The 24,241-nt window shown below is 49.7% G+C and overlaps 6 non-coding genes and 4 pseudogenes across 6 annotated transcripts; all 10 read left to right on the top strand.

The window, feature by feature from the left end:
- The first annotated feature begins 2,141 nt into the window (after positions 1–2,141).
- On the top strand, positions 2,142–2,333 carry LOC142718030 (U2 spliceosomal RNA). The gene has a single exon (XR_012872184.1). It is a non-coding gene; the product is annotated as a U2 spliceosomal RNA (small nuclear RNA).
- Positions 2,334–3,619: 1,286 nt separating this feature from the next.
- Positions 3,620–3,704, top strand: LOC142718050 (U2 spliceosomal RNA; annotated as a pseudogene).
- Positions 3,705–9,267: 5,563 nt separating this feature from the next.
- On the top strand, positions 9,268–9,456 carry LOC142718029 (U2 spliceosomal RNA). The gene has a single exon (XR_012872183.1). It is a non-coding gene; the product is annotated as a U2 spliceosomal RNA (small nuclear RNA).
- A 1,282-nt stretch (positions 9,457–10,738) lies between these two features.
- LOC142718055 (U2 spliceosomal RNA) lies at positions 10,739–10,929 on the top strand. Its single transcript, XR_012872201.1, has one exon. It is a non-coding gene; the product is annotated as a U2 spliceosomal RNA (small nuclear RNA).
- A 1,286-nt stretch (positions 10,930–12,215) lies between these two features.
- On the top strand, positions 12,216–12,406 carry LOC142718043 (U2 spliceosomal RNA). Its single transcript, XR_012872195.1, has one exon. It is a non-coding gene; the product is annotated as a U2 spliceosomal RNA (small nuclear RNA).
- A 1,288-nt stretch (positions 12,407–13,694) lies between these two features.
- Positions 13,695–13,885, top strand: LOC142718031 (U2 spliceosomal RNA). Its single transcript, XR_012872185.1, has one exon. It is a non-coding gene; the product is annotated as a U2 spliceosomal RNA (small nuclear RNA).
- A 1,286-nt stretch (positions 13,886–15,171) lies between these two features.
- On the top strand, positions 15,172–15,282 carry LOC142718052 (U2 spliceosomal RNA; annotated as a pseudogene).
- Positions 15,283–16,616: 1,334 nt separating this feature from the next.
- On the top strand, positions 16,617–16,807 carry LOC142718027 (U2 spliceosomal RNA). The gene has a single exon (XR_012872181.1). It is a non-coding gene; the product is annotated as a U2 spliceosomal RNA (small nuclear RNA).
- Positions 16,808–18,093: 1,286 nt separating this feature from the next.
- Positions 18,094–18,195, top strand: LOC142718049 (U2 spliceosomal RNA; annotated as a pseudogene).
- A 5,549-nt stretch (positions 18,196–23,744) lies between these two features.
- On the top strand, positions 23,745–23,919 carry LOC142718028 (U2 spliceosomal RNA; annotated as a pseudogene).
- Positions 23,920–24,241: the final 322 nt, after the last annotated feature.

The following is a 24,241-nucleotide window of genomic DNA, read 5'->3' as shown; positions in this document are numbered from 1 at the left end:
TAAGGAAGTTTTTATTACTGAAGAGCTGCCCCCTTCCTGGAGGAGGGGGATTGTGTCCTTAATTTTTAAAAAAGGTGAGAGGGACCAGTTAAAAAACTGGCGCCCTATTACTCTTTTAAACGTTGATTGTAAAATTTTAGCTAAACTAATAACAATCCGTTTTAAACCTTTTATTCATAAATTAATCCATCCAAACCAGGTATGTGGGGTACCTGGGAGGTCAATTACTGAGTCCCTGAATATTTTACGTGACATCATTTGGTATTTTAAAGAAAGGGGTCAAAGCCTTGCTATTTTATCCTTAGATTTCGAGAAGGCTTTTGACCGGGTCTCCCATGAATATCTTTTTATGGTTCTTAAAAAGATGGCTGTTCCTGAAATTATTTTAACACGTATTAAGCTTTTATATCGATCCTGTTTTAGCCAAATTTCTATCAACGGATTTTTAACTAAAGGTGTTCCTCTTTTATCAGGGGTGAAACAGGGGTGCCCGTTGTCTCCGCTCCTTTTTATTTGTGCCATAGAACCTCTGTTCACCCTAATAAGAGATGATAAAGTCATCAGAGGCGTGCCCATACCTGGAGGAAGGGGGAACCAGGTAAAAATCCTAGGCTATATGGATGACGCCACCGTCCTATGCCCAGACGCCGCTTCTATGAGACGGGCATTGAGGAACACCGGCTTTTTTTGTGAAGCCTCTGGTTTTAAATTAAACGTTGATAAGTGTGACTGTTTTTATACTGGTGTATGGGATTCCTCTGTGACACCAGGAGTTAACATGCAGCAGGATCAGATAAAAATTTTAGGAATTGTTTTTAATCAAGAAAACGATGGGAGACCCAATTGGGATTCAGTAATTGCCAAAATGGAAAAAAAGGTTTTAATGTGGAATTTGAGAAATCTCACCATGGAGGGAAAAGTTTTAATAATTAAATCTGTTTTATTACCCATAATGCTTTATGTAGCTATGGTTTTCCCTCCAACAATTTTATATATTAAAAAAGTGACCAGGATCTGTTTTATGTTTTTATGGGGTTCCAAAATGGAAAAACTAAAACGTGATTTTATGTACAGATGTAAGGACAATGGCGGGAGAGATGTTCCTAACCTTTTTAACTTCTTTTACATTAAATACTTTTGCTTCTGTTTTAAAATATATAATTCTGATGGTATTTTTAGCTACTTTTTAAAGTACGCTACGGGCATGATTTTTAAACGATGGTTTCGTGTCCCTTTGAATTCTCCTGTGCTTCTGTGTCCCCCAAAACAATATGCGGTGCTCGAAAAAACTGTCAGGCTCCTAGGTCTCCAAGAATTGGAGCCTGACATATTGGGGGACCAGAAAAAAGTGTCACTCTCCTGTAGGCGGCAGGAGGATACACTGGCAGTTTCAAATTTCTCACAGGCAAGGTCCAAGGTGGTGTGGCGGAACGTTTTCGGGAAATTTATGGCAAATGTGCACAAGGACCTTGCCTGGGCAATCGTTCACCAGTGCCTCCCTACTCGTGAATTCCAGCATAGGCGAGGACTGGTGGCGAGAGCCAAGTGCCCGAGAGACAGGTGTGGTGACGACGAGACGATAATGCACCTGTTTTGGAACTGCCCATATGCACAGGAGGTTTGGAGGAAGGTAGGCCCATTGCTGAAATGGGCCTGCGGTCTTAAAGATCTTAAATTTGAATACGTGTTTTATGGTCTTTTTAACTGCCCAAGTTTTAAACAGCAAATGGTCTGTTGGATCATTTTAAACTGTTTTAAGAATGCCATTTGGAAGGTTAGGAACATTCTGCTTTTTAAACATGATTTTATTGACGTTAAAAATTGTGTGAAATATGCCCTAAGTGAAATGTATATTTATTATCTTAGGGACAAAAAGCAGCTAGGGGTAAAAGAAGCAACATCCATGTGGTGTTTGCAAATGTGGAATACCATAACATTGTAAATAAAAATGGTTTTATTCTTTTATGTCTTTTATGCCCTGTATAAATTTTATCCTGCTATTGTTCTGTACTTTTATTATAACATCTGTATTAATGGTCTTATTATTATTACTTTTGTATTCATTTAAATGTATGAATATTCATGTATTATGCTGTTGATTTTATCTTGTGGTTTCAATTTTAAAAAAAAGTCTGTAAAATATATTATTTTTGCCAATAAAAAACTTTGTTGAAACCTTATCTGTTCTTATCAGTTTAATATCTGATACGTCCCCTATCTGGGGACCATATATTAAATGGATTTTTAGAACAGGGAGATGGAAATAGAGCTTGCTCTGTCCACTCCACGCATTGACCTGGTATTGCAGTATTTCCAGGACCGGTGCACCCTTCCCTTATGTGTTGACTAAAATCAGATTCCAAAAGTGTTTTTTCTCTTTGCCATTGTTTCTGTCTTTCTGAAGGGATCTCCCCTTTTAATCCCATTATTTCAACACCTGTTGGACAATGCATTTGTACAGTCATGTGTGATAATGAGCTCATTTATTAAATGCAATTAATGAATACATTGCCACCTCTTGTTGTGTGTGTGTGTGTGTGTGTCTTCTGTGTTTCTGTGTTTCCGGCATTTCACATTGGAACAGCTCATTCACCTTCCTTGTCTTCTCTCCGCCCTCCCTCCCTCCCTCCCTCCTAGGTAAGTTAAAGAGCTGCACCTGAGCCAGCCACTGATTGATGCAGCACCACAGTCAAATAGTGGAGTGGAGTGGAGTAGGGGAACAGCAAACAGCCATTAAAGCAGCCAGCCGCCTACCCGCCACAATGGACCTACCTGTGTACACTAGGTGGATGTGATGGAATGTACTGTCGTCCCTACATTTCAAGAAGAAGTAAGAATTGCAGTTGCAACAAACCCTTGCTTGCCTACAAAGAGAGCAGCAATTTGGATTTGTTACTATGTTACCTGGAAGAATAACAAACTGTGCAAGGATGGAGGTTGTAGGAGCAAAGAGAAGTTGTCTGTAAAGTTGGTGGATGCCTATTTTCCATTTTGCAGTCCCTTGTCTCCCTCTTGTGGCCTCCTGGAGGCAAATAAATGTGCAAAAAAAAGACAGCCTGGCGGCCGGCTGTTGCAGTGTTGCCCTCTCAGGCAACACTGAGTGACTGACTGAGCCTCACAGTCTTATATAAAGTTCAGACGGAACTTTGCACGTGTCATAGTGGAGCCCTCAGGATTCCAGAGCCAGCTTTCTGACATCATAATGGGGCCTGCCTCAGAGATAAAAGCCTGGGCCCAGGCAGTGTTGTTCAGTGCTGCTCAGCAGGCAGCACAGGACTGGATTAAAGCTGATACAAGGTGTGAAGGAACAAGGGGTGGCTGTGGGCATGCACTTGCTGCCGCTGCCAGTGTTTATCTGCATGGCAGGAGGGCATTTGGGCGTTGCCAGGAAGGCGTTTTTATGTAGATTCCTCCTCTTTCAGCACTGCATTGTGGTGCAAGCAAAAGAAGCAAATCCTGTCTGGCTTCCTCTCCGGCCTTTATTCACCTCCCGCTTAGTAGCTGTAAATGTGTGTGAGCCTGCAGGGCCCCATGGAATTGCCTAGGAGTAGGCTGAATCGCTGCAAGGGGTGAACAGCAGTATGGGACAGGCTCGGGCAAGGCAAGGGCCGCTCGGGTTATCGCTTCTCGGCCTTTTGGCTAAGATCAAGTGTAGTATCTGTTCTTACCAGTCCTTGTAAGGATAGATAGCTCGGAGAACCACTGGGGGCTATAAACACTAGCTTAGCGATCCAAGAGCGTTCCAGACGAAGCCGGCGACGAACTGCGGAGAAGAACCAGCGAAGACGACGATCCAGAAGGGAGAAGCCGCCATCGGGGAAGAAGCTCCGGGAGATCGCTGCCGGGAAGAAGAAGGAGAACTGCGACAGAGACCTTCGGAGAAGAGCCGCTGCTGAAGGGGATCTTTGAAGAAGCTCGGCCGCAGAAGAAGCTCGACGAGGAACCGCTGCGGAAGAAATTTCGTGGAAGAACCTCGGCCAGCAAGGAGAAGATTTGCATAGCTCCGCCCCCTTCGGGAAAGAGCTATCGAAGATCCTCCCCAAGCGACAGGAACAGCTGGAAGAAGCCATGGCCTCAACCAGCAACCCTGCCACCCAGAAGAAGAAGGCTGATGGACCAGGTGAGCCGACCCAGGCCAGGACATCTCCTCCCGAAGCCTCCTCAGGCCAACAGGCCACCAGGAAGCCGAACCAGGCTGCTCCAACCCTGGAGCCCTGGATGAAGCAGACGGTGGCCCTGAAGCTGAAGGAGGTGGACGGGAGAGTGCCGGACATGACGGAAGAAGTGTTCTGCCAGAAGATGCTCCTGGACCAGGGCTTCGCTAAGCCGGAGACCATCAGCATCCAGGCCTTCATGACCGGGATGTTCTTCGTGACCTTCGCTTCGATCAACATCTGCAGAAGGTACTGGGAGATGGTGAAAGCGGCGAGGCCTGAATCCCCTTTCTCTCGCTTTGTGGGCAACTGCCCTGTCCAAAGAGAGGAAAGGCGGGTGACGGTCTCAATGCGGAACCCACACACCCCCGGCAAAGACATCACCACGCTCCTGAAGCGGTTCTGCACAGTGGTGAGGGAACCCACCCACATCCTGAACGGACTCGGCTTCTGGACTGGCAAGTGGTCGGTAATCGTCCGACTGAACAAGGATTCGAGCGCGGAAGACGGCCTCCAGCACCTGCCCCAGTCATTCTCGCTGGGCAACTCCTACGGCCTCATCTACTACCCGGACATGCCGCAGATCTGCAGGAGATGCAGCAAGAAGGGTCATTCGGTGAAGGACTGCAAGGAGGACGCCTGCAAGAACTGCCGGGTAACAGGACACGAGACCAAAGACTGCCCGAAACGGACAATGTGCAACCTCTGCGGACAAGCAGCCCACTCCTACAAGGACTGCCCGAAGAGGGATCGATCCTGGGCAACTGTAGCGGCGAAAGCTCCGGCCAGAGGGAACCCCGCCCCAACCAGAGCTCCAGCGGCGCAGAAGACCGGGAATAAGAAGGATGGTAAGAAGACGACAGTCCCTCCCCCCCGCCTCCCGGCCCTCCCTCGCCCTACCCTTCCCACCCTCCCTCGCCCGGCCCTCCCCACCCCCCCGTCCCCAACCCCTGTCACCCCCACTGAGGCTCTCACCTTCTCCTACCCACCCATCTCAGTGGTCCTGTCACCTGCACCTCTCCCAACCCAGCCTCCCTTCTCCCCAGCTCCAGCAGCACTAACATCTCCCCCTCCAGCTGCTGGAGTCCTCTCCCTGGAGGATTTTCCCCCTCTTGTCTCCTCAGGTGCCATCCAGAGGAAGAGAAAGGTGAGGGACAGCCCAGCTGCTGAGTCCTCAAAGCGACAAGTCGTGGAAATCTGTGAAGATTCCCTTGCGCAGCAGGAGGAAATGGAGCAGATGGTGGAGGAACTCGTGTCTGAACCTGAGGTCATCGACTTCACAACAGACATCCAGGTGGCTACAATCCTGGAACAATTTTTGTCAGAGGGCCTGCTGGATCTTTCGGACCCGCCAGGAGAGGAGGATCCGCCCGACCGGACTGGTAACTAAGGTGTATCGTTTGCACTAACCTTCTTTATTCTCCCCCATGGCTGCTAAACTTAACATCTTTAGCCTCAATGTGAGGAGTGTTAGAGATAGGACTAGATGTCAGATGGTGCTAACTTTTCTTTCCAAGCAGTCGAGTGATGTATTTATGCTGCAGGAATGTACTCTCCCCTCTTCCAGGTCATACCATCATCTGGCCAGGCAGTGGACCCATGGCCCGTCCTACTGGTCTGGTGGGGGCGACTGTAAGTCTGCAGGGGTTGCCATCCTGATTAGGGGAAGCGTATTTACTGTTGACTCTGTCCAGGAGCTCGCCTGCGGCCGCTTGTTGGTCGTAGACGGTTCCTGGGCAGGAGAGCCGATTAGGCTCATCAACGTGTACGCTCCCCCTATGAAGGCTGAGCGCCTGGAACTATTCCAGACCCTGCGGACCCAGCTCGCCACCACTAGGGCAGTGGTGATGGCCGGGGACTTCAACTGCCCCATCGAAGAGGATGGACGAAGTTCCGGCACTTCAATCAAACTGGATGTCAGTTCCAAACTGCTTATCGAGATGGTGACCGAAGCATCCTTGCAGGACGTTGTGGGCTCCATGGGGATCGGCTCTGTGAACTATTCATGGAGCCGACCCGATGGCTCACTTCGTTCTCGGATTGACTTTGTGTTCACCTCCCGGGCAGTCAAGCAGCATGGGCACTCCATGGTCCCCTGCTTCTTCTCTGACCACAGGGCCATTCTCTTCCAGGGTGCCATCGGCCACGGTTTTCCTCCCGGCCCTGGCTCCTGGAAGCTGAATTGTGCCCTGCTGGAAAGAGAGGAGGTACTGGCGGAACTTAGAGACGCCTATATTGTTTGGAGGAATGATAAAGTTTTCTTTGACAAAACCTGTGACTGGTGGGAATATGTTAAAGTTGAATTTCGTTGTTTCTTTCAGGCAAAAAGTCGTCAACAGGCGTGTGAGAGGAAGAGAGACTTCAGAGAGATGCAGCGTCAGCTGCGATCCCTGCAAGACCTCCTTCAATGCGGCTGGGACGTCAGGAAGGAGCTGGAGGAAGCCAAAAAGGGCCTGAAAAGGCACTTTGAGGAGGAATCCAAGCGAATTGTCTTTCGTTCCAAGGTGGAGAACCTGGAGAAGGGTGAGAAATGTAACTCGTTCTTTTTCAGGAAACTCCATGCCGGCCACACGCCCCTGAAGGAACTCCGAGATGAGACCGGAAACATGCATTCTGGGAAGAAGGAGGTGATGGGAGTCGTCACAGACTACTACCGAAGCCTCTACTCCCGGAAAACCACTGACCCCGAAGCCGCCGATAAATTCCTGTCAGGTATCACTAATCATCTTGATCCTGCAGGTACGGAGGCTATGGATGTACCCCTGACGGTGGAGGAACTGCTCTCTGCCGCTAAATCCTTCAGACCCGGCAGGACCCCGGGCAGTGATGGTCTCCCAGCAGAGCTCTATGTAGCGCTGGGGGACTTGATCTGTCCGGACCTGCTGGAGCTCTATGAGGAGATGGTGGTGGAGGGTAGAATGCCACCGTCCTTGAGAGAAGGCATGATCACGATCTTGTATAAGCGGAAGGGGGAGAGATGTGACCTGAAAAACTGGCGTCCCATCTCTCTCCTGAACGTGGACTACAAGATCCTCGCCAAAGTATTGACCAACAGACTGAAGGTTGTCATCGGACAGATCATCGGATCGGACCAAACCTGCGGCATTCCTGGCCGTAGGGTGGCCGACAGTCTTGCCCTGGTGAGGGACACGGTGCATTACATGCAAAGCCGCCGTACACACGCGGCCCTGGTCAGTCTGGATCAGGAGAAGGCTTTTGACCGGGTCTCTCACGAATTCATGGGTAAGGCTCTGCGTAGGCTGCGGCTTGGCAGGTTGTTCTGTTTGTATGTTAACCTGATGTATTGCGACATTTACAGCTCGGTGCTGGTGAACGGCTGGAAGACTGACCCCTTTCCTGTATCGTCGGGGGTTAGACAAGGCTGTCCTCTTTCACCTCTCCTTTTTGTTTGTGTTATAGAGCTCTTGGCAGAGGCTATCCGGCAGAATGGAGAGATCAGAGGGATCACCGCACCAGGTCCAGGACACTTCGAGGTCAAATGCTCGCTGTACATGGACGACGTGACCGTCTTCTGCGCTGACCAGAGTTCGGTGACTGCACTCGTCCAGACCTGTGAGGAGTTCGGACGCGCTTCAGGGGCAAAAGTCAACTGCGGGAAGTCGGAAGCCATGCTCTTCGGAAAGTGGTACCTGCCTTCTCCTGCCTCCTTCCCGTTTACTATCAAGCCGGACTTCATCAAAATTCTGGGAGTCTGGTTCGGTAAGGAAGGTGCAGCCCTAAAGTCGTGGGAAGAACGCTTGGCCAAAGTCAACCAAAGGATCGGACTGTGGAGCCTCAGACAACTCACTATTGAGGGCAAAGCAATGGTCCTGCGTAACGAAGTCTTGCCTGTGCTACAATACACTGCACAGGCATGGCCCCCTCTTGCAACGGTCTCGAGGGCCATTACCAGGACTGTGTTTCGCTTCATCTGGGGCTCGAAAATGGACAGAGTAAAGCGGACTGTTATGTACAAGGAGCCCCGCAAAGGTGGGAAGGGTATACCCGACATTCCCACTCTGCTGCGGATCGCTTTTGTATGTGACTGTGTTCGTAGGACTCTGAGGACAGCAAACGGCTCTGCGGGCAAGGCCATGTCCCGCTACTTCCTCCTTCCCCTCTGGCGAGGTTTTGGCTGGGACAAGTGGGACAGCTCCTTCCCTTACAACTGGCACGCTCCCTGGTTCTACGGAGATGTTGTCCGGTTTGTGAGGGAGCATCAACTGGAGGGTCTTAAGCCCGACTTGTGGAAACCTAAGACGATCCACAAGCACATCAGAGCAAAGGACTCACTGGAGTTTGTTCCAGGGCTTCATGCCGACACGTTGGAGACTGTTTGGACTAACGTGTCATCTGGCAGGTTGACCAATGGGCACAAGGACATTTCATGGATGGCCATCCAGGGAGGACTGCCTCTTAGGTCATTCATGCATGCCCGCAACCTGTGCAAGACCCGGTACTGCCCCAGGTGCCCCTTCACGGAGGAAACATCTTTGCACATTTTCTGGCAGTGCCCCTTTGCACAGGGTCTGTTGAAAGCCTTGGAACACGAACTCAAGGACTCAGTACCCAGGAACAGACTGTCGTACCGCTCGGTACTTTATGGACTATTTCCTGGGAATACCACGGATGGAGCAATCCAGGAAGCCTGGCGCCTTATGAACTGCTTTAAGGACGCTATATGGTTTGCCAGGAACCGTCTGATTTTGCGGAGAGAGAGTGTGTCCGTCCAGGACTGCCGCAGGCTGATCCACAGCCTGCTCAGAGACTATTCCACCTGGGACAGCCCGGACGTCGATGAGGAAGAGGACTGATACTCCCCTTCCCCCCACTCTCCCTTCTTGTGTGTTGTCTCTCAATAAAGCTTCGGGCCTGTGATCTCCCCCTTCCCTATCCCCTCCTACCCACTCCCCTATCCCATCACTTGTCTGTAATGCTTTGTTGTTTGGCGTTAGTGAATGCAAGAATGTTAGTGTAGCATGTGGTGTAATGTATAGCATAGGCTAGCCTGTACTGTGTATTATACTGTCATGTTATGTTTGACGACTGTTATTATTTATTATTTGCTGCTTCATGGCTTGCGCTGCGTCGCAGTAATGTTTGTATGATGACGATTGATTGTCAATAAAGCAATTTTCAATCAAAAAAATCTGTTCTTATCAGTTTAATATCTGATACGTCCCCTATCTGGGGACCATATATTAAATGGATTTTTAGAACAGGGAGATGGAAATAGAGCTTGCTCTGTCCACTCCACGCATTGACCTGGTATTGCAGTATTTCCAGGACCGGTGCACCCTTCCCTTATGTGTTGACTAAAATCAGATTCCAAAAGTGTTTTTTCTCTTTGCCATTGTTTCTGTCTTTCTGAAGGGATCTCCCCTTTTAATCCCATTATTTCAACACCTGTTGGACAATGCATTTGTACAGTCATGTGTGATAATGAGCTCATTTATTAAATGCAATTAATGAATACATTGCCACCTCTTGTTGTGTGTGTGTGTGTGTGTGTCTTCTGTGTTTCTGTGTTTCCGGCATTTCACATTGGAACAGCTCATTCACCTTCCTTGTCTTCTCTCCGCCCTCCCTCCCTCCCTCCTAGGTAAGTTAAAGAGCTGCACCTGAGCCAGCCACTGATTGATGCAGCACCACAGTCAAATAGTGGAGTGGAGTGGAGTAGGGGAACAGCAAACAGCCATTAAAGCAGCCAGCCGCCTACCCGCCACAATGGACCTACCTGTGTACACTAGGTGGATGTGATGGAATGTACTGTCGTCCCTACATTTCAAGAAGAAGTAAGAATTGCAGTTGCAACAAACCCTTGCTTGCCTACAAAGAGAGCAGCAATTTGGATTTGTTACTATGTTACCTGGAAGAATAACAAACTGTGCAAGGATGGAGGTTGTAGGAGCAAAGAGAAGTTGTCTGTAAAGTTGGTGGATGCCTATTTTCCATTTTGCAGTCCCTTGTCTCCCTCTTGTGGCCTCCTGGAGGCAAATAAATGTGCAAAAAAAAGACAGCCTGGCGGCCGGCTGTTGCAGTGTTGCCCTCTCAGGCAACACTGAGTGACTGACTGAGCCTCACAGTCTTATATAAAGTTCAGACGGAACTTTGCACGTGTCATAGTGGAGCCCTCAGGATTCCAGAGCCAGCTTTCTGACATCATAATGGGGCCTGCCTCAGAGATAAAAGCCTGGGCCCAGGCAGTGTTGTTCAGTGCTGCTCAGCAGGCAGCACAGGACTGGATTAAAGCTGATACAAGGTGTGAAGGAACAAGGGGTGGCTGTGGGCATGCACTTGCTGCCGCTGCCAGTGTTTATCTGCATGGCAGGAGGGCATTTGGGCGTTGCCAGGAAGGCGTTTTTATGTAGATTCCTCCTCTTTCAGCACTGCATTGTGGTGCAAGCAAAAGAAGCAAATCCTGTCTGGCTTCCTCTCCGGCCTTTATTCACCTCCCGCTTAGTAGCTGTAAATGTGTGTGAGCCTGCAGGGCCCCATGGAATTGCCTAGGAGTAGGCTGAATCGCTGCAAGGGGTGAACAGCAGTATGGGACAGGCTCGGGCAAGGCAAGGGCCGCTCGGGTTATCGCTTCTCGGCCTTTTGGCTAAGATCAAGTGTAGTATCTGTTCTTATCAGTTTAATATCTGATACGTCCCCTATCTGGGGACCATATATTAAATGGATTTTTAGAACAGGGAGATGGAAATAGAGCTTGCTCTGTCCACTCCACGCATTGACCTGGTATTGCAGTATTTCCAGGACCGGTGCACCCTTCCCTTATGTGTTGACTAAAATCAGATTCCAAAAGTGTTTTTTCTCTTTGCCATTGTTTCTGTCTTTCTGAAGGGATCTCCCCTTTTAATCCCATTATTTCAACACCTGTTGGACAATGCATTTGTACAGTCATGTGTGATAATGAGCTCATTTATTAAATGCAATTAATGAATACATTGCCACCTCTTGTTGTGTGTGTGTGTGTGTGTGTCTTCTGTGTTTCTGTGTTTCCGGCATTTCACATTGGAACAGCTCATTCACCTTCCTTGTCTTCTCTCCGCCCTCCCTCCCTCCCTCCCTCCTAGGTAAGTTAAAGAGCTGCACCTGAGCCAGCCACTGATTGATGCAGCACCACAGTCAAATAGTGGAGTGGAGTGGAGTAGGGGAACAGCAAACAGCCATTAAAGCAGCCAGCCGCCTACCCGCCACAATGGACCTACCTGTGTACACTAGGTGGATGTGATGGAATGTACTGTCGTCCCTACATTTCAAGAAGAAGTAAGAATTGCAGTTGCAACAAACCCTTGCTTGCCTACAAAGAGAGCAGCAATTTGGATTTGTTACTATGTTACCTGGAAGAATAACAAACTGTGCAAGGATGGAGGTTGTAGGAGCAAAGAGAAGTTGTCTGTAAAGTTGGTGGATGCCTATTTTCCATTTTGCAGTCCCTTGTCTCCCTCTTGTGGCCTCCTGGAGGCAAATAAATGTGCAAAAAAAAGACAGCCTGGCGGCCGGCTGTTGCAGTGTTGCCCTCTCAGGCAACACTGAGTGACTGACTGAGCCTCACAGTCTTATATAAAGTTCAGACGGAACTTTGCACGTGTCATAGTGGAGCCCTCAGGATTCCAGAGCCAGCTTTCTGACATCATAATGGGGCCTGCCTCAGAGATAAAAGCCTGGGCCCAGGCAGTGTTGTTCAGTGCTGCTCAGCAGGCAGCACAGGACTGGATTAAAGCTGATACAAGGTGTGAAGGAACAAGGGGTGGCTGTGGGCATGCACTTGCTGCCGCTGCCAGTGTTTATCTGCATGGCAGGAGGGCATTTGGGCGTTGCCAGGAAGGCGTTTTTATGTAGATTCCTCCTCTTTCAGCACTGCATTGTGGTGCAAGCAAAAGAAGCAAATCCTGTCTGGCTTCCTCTCCGGCCTTTATTCACCTCCCGCTTAGTAGCTGTAAATGTGTGTGAGCCTGCAGGGCCCCATGGAATTGCCTAGGAGTAGGCTGAATCGCTGCAAGGGGTGAACAGCAGTATGGGACAGGCTCGGGCAAGGCAAGGGCCGCTCGGGTTATCGCTTCTCGGCCTTTTGGCTAAGATCAAGTGTAGTATCTGTTCTTATCAGTTTAATATCTGATACGTCCCCTATCTGGGGACCATATATTAAATGGATTTTTAGAACAGGGAGATGGAAATAGAGCTTGCTCTGTCCACTCCACGCATTGACCTGGTATTGCAGTATTTCCAGGACCGGTGCACCCTTCCCTTATGTGTTGACTAAAATCAGATTCCAAAAGTGTTTTTTCTCTTTGCCATTGTTTCTGTCTTTCTGAAGGGATCTCCCCTTTTAATCCCATTATTTCAACACCTGTTGGACAATGCATTTGTACAGTCATGTGTGATAATGAGCTCATTTATTAAATGCAATTAATGAATACATTGCCACCTCTTGTTGTGTGTGTGTGTGTGTGTGTGTCTTCTGTGTTTCTGTGTTTCCGGCATTTCACATTGGAACAGCTCATTCACCTTCCTTGTCTTCTCTCCGCCCTCCCTCCCTCCCTCCCTCCTAGGTAAGTTAAAGAGCTGCACCTGAGCCAGCCACTGATTGATGCAGCACCACAGTCAAATAGTGGAGTGGAGTGGAGTAGGGGAACAGCAAACAGCCATTAAAGCAGCCAGCCGCCTACCCGCCACAATGGACCTACCTGTGTACACTAGGTGGATGTGATGGAATGTACTGTCGTCCCTACATTTCAAGAAGAAGTAAGAATTGCAGTTGCAACAAACCCTTGCTTGCCTACAAAGAGAGCAGCAATTTGGATTTGTTACTATGTTACCTGGAAGAATAACAAACTGTGCAAGGATGGAGGTTGTAGGAGCAAAGAGAAGTTGTCTGTAAAGTTGGTGGATGCCTATTTTCCATTTTGCAGTCCCTTGTCTCCCTCTTGTGGCCTCCTGGAGGCAAATAAATGTGCAAAAAAAAGACAGCCTGGCGGCCGGCTGTTGCAGTGTTGCCCTCTCAGGCAACACTGAGTGACTGACTGAGCCTCACAGTCTTATATAAAGTTCAGACGGAACTTTGCACGTGTCATAGTGGAGCCCTCAGGATTCCAGAGCCAGCTTTCTGACATCATAATGGGGCCTGCCTCAGAGATAAAAGCCTGGGCCCAGGCAGTGTTGTTCAGTGCTGCTCAGCAGGCAGCACAGGACTGGATTAAAGCTGATACAAGGTGTGAAGGAACAAGGGGTGGCTGTGGGCATGCACTTGCTGCCGCTGCCAGTGTTTATCTGCATGGCAGGAGGGCATTTGGGCGTTGCCAGGAAGGCGTTTTTATGTAGATTCCTCCTCTTTCAGCACTGCATTGTGGTGCAAGCAAAAGAAGCAAATCCTGTCTGGCTTCCTCTCCGGCCTTTATTCACCTCCCGCTTAGTAGCTGTAAATGTGTGTGAGCCTGCAGGGCCCCATGGAATTGCCTAGGAGTAGGCTGAATCGCTGCAAGGGGTGAACAGCAGTATGGGACAGGCTCGGGCAAGGCAAGGGCCGCTCGGGTTATCGCTTCTCGGCCTTTTGGCTAAGATCAAGTGTAGTATCTGTTCTTATCAGTTTAATATCTGATACGTCCCCTATCTGGGGACCATATATTAAATGGATTTTTAGAACAGGGAGATGGAAATAGAGCTTGCTCTGTCCACTCCACGCATTGACCTGGTATTGCAGTATTTCCAGGACCGGTGCACCCTTCCCTTATGTGTTGACTAAAATCAGATTCCAAAAGTGTTTTTTCTCTTTGCCATTGTTTCTGTCTTTCTGAAGGGATCTCCCCTTTTAATCCCATTATTTCAACACCTGTTGGACAATGCATTTGTACAGTCATGTGTGATAATGAGCTCATTTATTAAATGCAATTAATGAATACATTGCCACCTCTTGTTGTGTGTGTGTGTGTGTGTGTCTTCTGTGTTTCTGTGTTTCCGGCATTTCACATTGGAACAGCTCATTCACCTTCCTTGTCTTCTCTCCGCCCTCCCTCCCTCCCTCCCTCCTAGGTAAGTTAAAGAGCTGCACCTGAGCCAGCCACTGATTGATGCAGCACCACAGTCAAATAGTGGAGTGGAGTGGAGTAGGGGAACAGCAAACAGCCATTAAAGCAGCCAGCCGCCTACCCGCCACAATGGACCTACCTGTGTACACTAGGTGGATGTGATGGAATGTACTGTCGTCCCTACATTTCAAGAAGAAGTAAGAATTGCAGTTGCAACAAACCCTTGCTTGCCTACAAAGAGAGCAGCAATTTGGATTTGTTACTATGTTACCTGGAAGAATAACAAACTGTGCAAGGATGGAGGTTGTAGGAGCAAAGAGAAGTTGTCTGTAAAGTTGGTGGATGCCTATTTTCCATTTTGCAGTCCCTTGTCTCCCTCTTGTGGCCTCCTGGAGGCAAATAAATGTGCAAAAAAAAGACAGCCTGGCGGCCGGCTGTTGCAGTGTTGCCCTCTCAGGCAACACTGAGTGACTGACTGAGCCTCACAGTCTTATATAAAGTTCAGACGGAACTTTGCACGTGTCATAGTGGAGCCCTCAGGATTCCAGAGCCAGCTTTCTGACATCATAATGGGGCCTGCCTCAGAGATAAAAGCCTGGGCCCAGGCAGTGTTGTTCAGTGCTGCTCAGCAGGCAGCACAGGACTGGATTAAAGCTGATACAAGGTGTGAAGGAACAAGGGGTGGCTGTGGGCATGCACTTGCTGCCGCTGCCAGTGTTTATCTGCATGGCAGGAGGGCATTTGGGCGTTGCCAGGAAGGCGTTTTTATGTAGATTCCTCCTCTTTCAGCACTGCATTGTGGTGCAAGCAAAAGAAGCAAATCCTGTCTGGCTTCCTCTCCGGCCTTTATTCACCTCCCGCTTAGTAGCTGTAAATGTGTGTGAGCCTGCAGGGCCCCATGGAATTGCCTAGGAGTAGGCTGAATCGCTGCAAGGGGTGAACAGCAGTATGGGACAGGCTCGGGCAAGGCAAGGGCCGCTCGGGTTATCGCTTCTCGGCCTTTTGGCTAAGATCAAGTGTAGTACTTTAGGGTATTGCCTTGTTTCTTGGTCAGGAGGTGCCCTGGTACCCTTTTCCTTGGCCTGGGGGGATCGTTTCTCTTAGGAGAGACTTCACCCCTCTGCTGCTATTGGGGAGGAGGATTAGTCCAGGGCAACGGGGAGCGATCACCTGCCTGGTACTTCGGTACTGAAGGTATTCTTTGGAGATTGCTGGAATTCGTTTGGAGCAGGATGGAGGAAATTCCCGAATATATGCGTACCAGGAATGCTGTCCGGTTTTTCGTGGAGGAATCTGAGCGACAAAGGAAGGATCTGGAGTTCATCACAAAGGTTCTTTTGTTGGATTTCTTTCAGCTGGAGAGATCATGCATTTTGGCGGTGATGGACTATCCGAGGAGAGGGTGCTTTGACGTTACCTTCGCCACAGAAGAAATTTATGCTGTCTTTTTAGAACGCTTGAAGGAAGGTAAAAGGGACCCAAGACTTGTGGGTGTGAAGGTAACACCACATTTTGTGCCAAACAAAAAGTTGGTGGTTGTAAAAATGTTTTCGCCTTACGTGGATGAAGAGGACATTAAGTTATTTCTCAATAAGTTTTGTGAGGAGGTGGTGGGAAAGGGGAAAGTGTTTAACCCTTTTGGATTTTGGACTGGGAAGTGGAAATTTCTTTGTAAATTTGTGAGAATTGGTGAATCTAGAAACCTATTGTTTCCTCCAGCGCGGTTCAAGATTGGAAGTGCGTGTGGAAATTTATTTTTTCTTGGAATGGATATGTTTTGTTTGAATTGTAAAGAGTATGGTCATGAGAGAGAAGCCTGTGAGAAAGTAATGTGTACAAAATGTCTGCAAGAGGGACATAAGTATAATGAATGTCAGAAAGGGAAAGTATGTAATATGTGTGGAGAGGAGGGGCACATATTCAAATCGTGCCCAAAGAAAAGCAAACGTGAGGTACAAGAGGAAAATAAGAAGATAGTCAAAAGAAAGGAAGCGGAAGTTAGTTTGGAAGAAGGCAAGCTTCACAAATTGGAAGGAAGTGGGCAAAGTGATGAGAAAAAAAGGAAAAAAGCAGAGAGAAAGAAAAAAAGTGTCATTTCAGAAGAGGAAAGAGCAGAAAGAGACAGGTTATTGGAAGAAGTAGAGCAGTTACGTAGTAAAATTAATTTTGAAAAAATGCGGAGGAGGGTGCGGCTCTGTGTAAGAGAAAATTTACCAGGGTTTCTTGAAAGGTATGGTGTGCCAACGTGGTTAACGTGCATTGTAAACTGTGAGTGGGATGGTAATGATTTGCAGGAACATCTAGTGGATATGTTAGGAACTATTGCTGTTAAAAAAGGAATGTTTTTTTGATTTCTTAAGAAAAAAAAAGGAAAGAGGAAAACAAAAATTAATTGTACGTTTTCAGTTTTCATTGTGATGATCTAAGTCTTTTTTATTTTGAATTTTATGATTTTTAAGACGTGATCTATCTGTTCTTATCAGTTTAATATCTGATACGTCCCCTATCTGGGGACCATATATTAAATGGATTTTTAGAACAGGGAGATGGAAATAGAGCTTGCTCTGTCCACTCCACGCATTGACCTGGTATTGCAGTATTTCCAGGACCGGTGCACCCTTCCCTTATGTGTTGACTAAAATCAGATTCCAAAAGTGTTTTTTCTCTTTGCCATTGTTTCTGTCTTTCTGAAGGGATCTCCCCTTTTAATCCCATTATTTCAACACCTGTTGGACAATGCATTTGTACAGTCATGTGTGATAATGAGCTCATTTATTAAATGCAATTAATGAATACATTGCCACCTCTTGTTGTGTGTGTGTGTGTGTGTGTCTTCTGTGTTTCTGTGTTTCCGGCATTTCACATTGGAACAGCTCATTCACCTTCCTTGTCTTCTCTCCGCCCTCCCTCCCTCCCTCCCTCCTAGGTAAGTTAAAGAGCTGCACCTGAGCCAGCCACTGATTGATGCAGCACCACAGTCAAATAGTGGAGTGGAGTGGAGTAGGGGAACAGCAAACAGCCATTAAAGCAGCCAGCCGCCTACCCGCCACAATGGACCTACCTGTGTACACTAGGTGGATGTGATGGAATGTACTGTCGTCCCTACATTTCAAGAAGAAGTAAGAATTGCAGTTGCAACAAACCCTTGCTTGCCTACAAAGAGAGCAGCAATTTGGATTTGTTACTATGTTACCTGGAAGAATAACAAACTGTGCAAGGATGGAGGTTGTAGGAGCAAAGAGAAGTTGTCTGTAAAGTTGGTGGATGCCTATTTTCCATTTTGCAGTCCCTTGTCTCCCTCTTGTGGCCTCCTGGAGGCAAATAAATGTGCAAAAAAAAGACAGCCTGGCGGCCGGCTGTTGCAGTGTTGCCCTCTCAGGCAACACTGAGTGACTGACTGAGCCTCACAGTCTTATATAAAGTTCAGACGGAACTTTGCACGTGTCATAGTGGAGCCCTCAGGATTCCAGAGCCAGCTTTCTGACATCATAATGGGGCCTGCCTCAGAGATAAAAGCCTGGGCCCAGGCAGTGTTGTTCAGTGCTGCTCAGCAGGCAGCACAGGACTGGATTAAAGCTGATACAAGGTGTGAAGGAACAAGGGGTGGCTGTGGGCATGCACTTGCTGCCGCTGCCAGTGTTTATCTGCATGGCAGGAGGGCATTTGGGCGTTGCCAGGAAGGCGTTTTTATGTAGATTCCTCCTCTTTCAGCACTGCATTGTGGTGCAAGCAAAAGAAGCAAATCCTGTCTGGCTTCCTCTCCGGCCTTTATTCACCTCCCGCTTAGTAGCTGTAAATGTGTGTGAGCCTGCAGGGCCCCATGGAATTGCCTAGGAGTAGGCTGAATCGCTGCAAGGGGTGAACAGCAGTATGGGACAGGCTCGGGCAAGGCAAGGGCCGCTCGGGTTATCGCTTCTCGGCCTTTTGGCTAAGATCAAGTGTAGTATCTGTTCTTATCAGTCCTTGTAAGGATAGATAGCTCGGAGAACCACTGGGGGCTATAAACACTAGCTTAGCGATCCAAGAGCGTTCCAGACGAAGCCGGCGACGAACTGCGGAGAAGAACCAGCGAAGACGACGATCCAGAAGGGAGAAGCCGCCATCGAGGAAGAAGCTCCGGGAGATCGCTGCCGGGAAGAAGAAGGAGAACTTCGGAGAAGAGCCGCCGCTGAAGGGGATCTTCGAAGAAGCTCGGCCGCAGAAGAAGAAGCTCGACGAGGAACCGCTGCGGAAGAAATTTCGTGGAAGAACCTCGGCCAGCAAGGAGAAGATTTGCATAGCTCCGTCCCCTTCGGGAAAGAGCTATCGAAGATCCTCCCCAAGCGACAGGAACAGCTGGAAGAAGCCATGGCCTCAACCAGCAACCCTGCCACCCAGAAGGAGAAGGCTGATGGACCAGGTGAGCCGGCCCAGGCCAGGACATCTCCTCCTGAAGCCTCCTCAAGCCAACAGGCCACCAGGAAGCCGAACCAGGCTGCTCCAACCCTGGAGCCCTGGATGAAGCAGACGGTGGCCCTGAAGCTCAAGGAGGTGGACGGGAGAGTGCCGGACATGACGGAAGAAGTGTTCTGCCAGAAGATGCTCCTGGATCAGGGCTTCGCTAAGCCGGAGACCATCAGTATCCAGGCCTTCATGACCGGGATGTTCTTCGTGACCTTCGCTTCGATCAACATCTGCAGAAGGTACTGGGAGATGGTGAAAGCGGCGAGGCCTGAATCCCCTTTCTCTCGCTTTGTGGGCAACTGCCCTGTCCAAAGAGAGGAAAGGCGGGTGACGGTCTCAATGCGGAACCCACACACCCCCGGCAAAGACATCACCACGCTCCTGAAGCGGTTCTGCACAGTGGTGAGGGAACCCACCCACATCCTGAACGGACTCGGCTTCTGGACTGGCAAGTGGTCGGTAATCGTCCGACTGAACAAGGATTCGAGCGCGGAAGACGGCCTCCAGCACCTGCCCCAGTCATTCTCGCTGGGCAACTCCTACGGCCTCATCTATTACCCGGACATGCCGCAGATCTGCAGGAGATGCAGCAAGAAGGGTCATTCGGTGAAGGACTGCAAGGAGGACGCCTGCAAGAACTGCCGGGTAACAGGACACGAGACCAAAGACTGCCCGAAACGGACAATGTGCAACCTCTGCGGACAAGCAGCCCACTCTTACAAGGACTGCCCGAAGAGGGATCGATCCTGGGCAACTGTAGCAGCGAAAGCTCCAGCCAGAGGGAACCCCGCCCCAGCCAGAGCTCCAGCGGCACAGAAGACCGGGAAAAAGAAGGATGGTAAGAAGACGACAGTCCCTCCCCCCCCTCTCCCGGCCCTCCCTCGCCCTACCCTTCCCACCCTCCCTCGCCCGGCCCTCCCCACCCCCCCGTCCCCAACCCCTGTCACCCCCACTGAGGCTCTCACCTTCTCCTACCCACCCATCTCAGTGGTCCTGTCACCTGCACCTCTCCCAACCCAGCCTCCCTTCTCCCCAGCTCCAGCAGCACTAACATCTTCCCCTCCAGCTGCTGGAGTCCTCTCCCTGGAGGATTTTCCCCCTCTTGTCTCCTCAGGTGCCATCCAGAGGAAGAGAAAGGTGAGGGACAGCCCAGCTGCTGAGTCCTCAAAGCGACAAGTCGTGGAAATCTGCGAAGATTCCCTTGCGCAGCAGGAGGAAATGGAGCAGATGGTGGAGGAACTCGTGTCTGAACCTGAGGTCATCGACTTCACAACAGACATCCAGGTGGCTACAATCCTGGAACAATTTCTGTCAGAAGGCCTGCTGGATCTTTCGGACCCGCCAGGCGAGGAGGATCCGCCCGACCGGACTGGTAACTAAGGTGTATCGTTTGCACTAACCTTCTTTATTCTCCCCCATGGCTGCTAAACTTAACATCTTTAGCCTCAATGTGAGGAGTGTTAGAGATAGGACTAGATGTCAGATGGTGCTAACTTTTCTTTCCAAGCAGTCGAGTGATGTATTTATGCTGCAGGAATGTACTCTCCCCTCTTCCAGGTCATACCATCATCTGGCCAGGCAGTGGACCCATGGCCCGTCCTACTGGTCTGGTGGGGGCGACTGTAAGTCTGCAGGGGTTGCCATCCTGATTAGGGGAAGCGTATTTACTGTTGACTCTGTCCAGGAGCTCGCCTGCGGCCGCTTGTTGGTCGTAGACGGTTCCTGGGCAGGAGAGCCGATTAGGCTCATCAACGTATACGCTCCCCCTATGAAGGCTGAGCGCCTGGAACTATTCCAGACCCTGCGGACCCAGCTCGCCACCACTAGGGCAGTGGTGATGGCCGGGGACTTCAACTGCCCCATCGAAGAGGATGGACGAAGTTCCGGCACTTCAATCAAGCTGGATGTCAGTTCCAAACTGCTTATCGAGATGGTAACCGAAGCATCCTTGCAGGACGTTGTGGGCTCCATGGGGATCGGCTCTGTGAACTATTCATGGAGCCGACCCGATGGCTCACTTCGTTCTCGGATTGACTTTGTGTTCACCTCCCGGGCAGTCAAGCAGCATGGGCACTCCATGGTCCCCTGCTTCTTCTCTGACCACAGGGCCATTCTCTTCCAGGGTGCCATCGGCCACGGTTTTCCTCCCGGCCCTGGCTCCTGGAAGCTGAATTGTGCCCTGCTGGAAAGAGAGGAGGTACTGGCGGAACTTAGAGACGCCTATATTGTTTGGAGGAATGATAAAGTTTTCTTTGACAAAACCTGTGACTGGTGGGAATATGTTAAAGTTGAATTTCGTTGTTTCTTTCAGGCAAAAAGTCGTCAACAGGCGTGTGAGAGGAAGAGAGACTTCAGAGAGATGCAGCGTCAGCTGCGATCCCTGCAAGACCTCCTTCAATGCGGCTGGGACGTCAGGAAGGAGCTGGAGGAAGCCAAAAAGGGCCTGAAAAGGCACTTTGAGGAGGAATCCAAGCGAATTGTCTTTCGTTCCAAGGTGGAGAACCTGGAGAAGGGTGAGAAATGTAACTCGTTCTTTTTCAGGAAACTCCATGCCGGCCACACGCCCCTGAAGGAACTCCGAGATGAGACCGGAAACATGCATTCTGGGAAGAAGGAGGTGATGGGAGTCGTCACAGACTACTACCGAAGCCTCTACTCCCGGAAAACCACTGACCCCGAAGCCGCCGATAAATTCCTGTCAGGTATCACTAATCATCTTGATCCTGCAGGTACGGAGGCTATGGACGTACCCCTGACGGTGGAGGAACTGCTCTCTGCCGCTAAATCCTTCAGACCCGGCAGGACCCCGGGCAGTGATGGTCTCCCAGCAGAGCTCTATGTAGCGCTGGGGGACTTGATCTGTCCGGACCTGCTGGAGCTCTATGAGGAGATGGTGGTGGAGGGTAGAATGCCACCGTCCTTGAGAGAAGGCATGATCACGATCTTGTATAAGCGGAAGGGGGAGAGATGTGACCTGAAAAACTGGCGTCCCATCTCTCTCCTGAACGTGGACTACAAGATCCTCGCCAAAGTATTGACCAACAGACTGAAGGTTGTCATCGGACAGATCATCGGATCGGACCAAACCTGCGGCATTCCTGGCCGTAGGGTGGCCGACAGTCTTGCCCTGGTGAGGGACACGGTGCATTACATGCAAAGCCGCCGTACACACGCGGCCCTGGTCAGTCTGGATCAGGAGAAGGCTTTTGACCGGGTCTCTCACGAATTCATGGGTAAGGCTCTGCGTAGGCTGCGGCTTGGCAGGTTGTTCTGTTTGTATGTTAACCTGATGTATTGCGACATTTACAGCTCGGTGCTGGTGAACGGCTGGAAGACTGACCCCTTTCCTGTATCGTCGGGGGTTAGACAAGGCTGTCCTCTTTCACCTCTCCTTTTTGTTTGTGTTATAGAGCTCTTCGCAGAGGCTATCCGGCAGAATGGAGAGATCAGAGGGATCACCGCACCAGGTCCAGGACACTTCGAGGTCAAATGCTCGCTGTACATGGACGACGTGACCGTCTTCTGCGCTGACCAGAGTTCGGTGACTGCACTCGTCCAGACCTGTGAGGAGTTCGGACGCGCTTCAGGGGCAAAAGTCAACTGCGGGAAGTCGGAAGCCATGCTCTTCGGAAAGTGGTACCTGCCTTCTCCTGCCTCCTTCCCGTTTACTATCAAGCCGGACTTCATCAAAATTCTGGGAGTCTGGTTCGGTAAGGAAGGTGCAGCCCTAAAGTCGTGGGAAGAACGCTTGGCCAAAGTCAACCAAAGGATCGGACTGTGGAGCCTCAGACAACTCACTATTGAGGGCAAAGCAATGGTCCTGCGTAACGAAGTCTTGCCTGTGCTACAATACACTGCACAGGCATGGCCCCCTCTTGCAACGGTCTCGAGGGCCATTACCAGGACTGTGTTTCGCTTCATCTGGGGCTCGAAAATGGACAGAGTAAAGCGGACTGTTATGTACAAGGAGCCCCGCAAAGGTGGGAAGGGTATACCCGACATTCCCACTCTGCTGCGGATCGCTTTTGTATGTGACTGTGTTCGTAGGACTCTGAGGACAGCAAACGGCTCTGCGGGCAAGGCCATGTCCCGCTACTTCCTCCTTCCCCTCTGGCGAGGTTTTGGCTGGGATAAGTGGGACAGCTCCTTCCCTTACAACTGGCACGCTCCCTGGTTCTACGGAGATGTCGTCCGGTTTGTGAGGGAGCATCAACTGGAGGGTCTTAAGCCCGACTTGTGGAAACCTAAGACGATCCACAAGCACATCAGAGCAAAGGACTCACTGGAGTTTGTTCCAGGGCTTCATGCCGACACGTTGGAGACTGTTTGGACTAACGTGTCATCTGGCAGGTTGACCAACGGGCACAAGGACATTTCATGGATGGCCATCCAGGGAGGACTGCCTCTTAGGTCATTCATGCATGCCCGCAACCTGTGCAAGACCCGGTACTGCCCCAGGTGCCCCTTCACGGAGGAAACATCTTTGCACATTTTCTGGCAGTGCCCCTTTGCACAGGGTCTGTTGAAAGCCTTGGAACACGAACTCAAGGACTCAGTTCCCAGGAACAGACTGTCGTACCGCTCGGTACTTTATGGACTATTTCCTGGGAATACCACGGATGGAGCAATCCAGGCAGCCTGGCGCCTTATGAACTGTTTTAAGGACGCTATATGGTTCGCCAGGAATCGTCTGATTTTGCGGAGAGAGAGTGTGTCCGTCCAGGACTGCCGCAGGCTGATCCACAGCCTGCTCAGAGACTATTCCACCTGGGACAGCCCGGACGTCGATGAGGAAGAGGACTGATACTCCCCTTCCCCCCACTCTCCCTTCTTGTGTGTTGTCTTTCAATAAAGCTTCGGGCCTGTGATTTCCCGCTTCCCTATCCCCTCCTACCCACTCCCCTATCCCATCACTTGTCTGTAATGCTTTGTTGTTTGGCTTTAGTGAATGCAAGAATGTTAGTGTAGCATGTGGTGTAATGTATAGCATAGGCTAGCCTGTACTGTGTATTATACTGTCATGTTATGTTTGACGACTGTTATTATTTATTATTTGCTGCTTCATGGCTCGCGCTGCGTCGCAGTAATGTTTGTATGATGACGATTGATTGTCAATAAAGCATTTTTCAATCAAAAAATCTGTTCTTATCAGTTTAATATCTGATACGTCCCCTATCTGGGGACCATATATTAAATGGATTTTTAGAACAGGGAGATGGAAATAGAGCTTGCTCTGTCCACTCCACGCATTGACCTGGTATTGCAGTATTTCCAGGACCGGTGCACCCTTCCCTTATGTGTTGACTAAAATCAGATTCCAAAAGTGTTTTTTCTCTTTGCCATTGTTTCTGTCTTTCTGAAGGGATCTCCCCTTTTAATCCCATTATTTCAACACCTGTTGGACAATGCATTTGTACAGTCATGTGTGATAATGAGCTCATTTATTAAATGCAATTAATGAATACATTGCCACCTCTTGTTGTGTGTGTGTGTGTGTGTGTCTTCTGTGTTTCTGTGTTTCCGGCATTTCACATTGGAACAGCTCATTCACCTTCCTTGTCTTCTCTCCGCCCTCCCTCCCTCCCTCCCTCCTAGGTAAGTTAAAGAGCTGCA

The sequence above is a fragment of the Rhinoderma darwinii genome, unplaced genomic scaffold (genome assembly GCF_050947455.1).
Source record: "Rhinoderma darwinii isolate aRhiDar2 unplaced genomic scaffold, aRhiDar2.hap1 Scaffold_4576, whole genome shotgun sequence".
NCBI lineage: Eukaryota > Metazoa > Chordata > Amphibia > Anura > Rhinodermatidae > Rhinoderma > Rhinoderma darwinii.
Note: the sequence above shows the minus strand (reverse complement) of the source record. Positions and strands in the feature narration are given on the sequence as shown.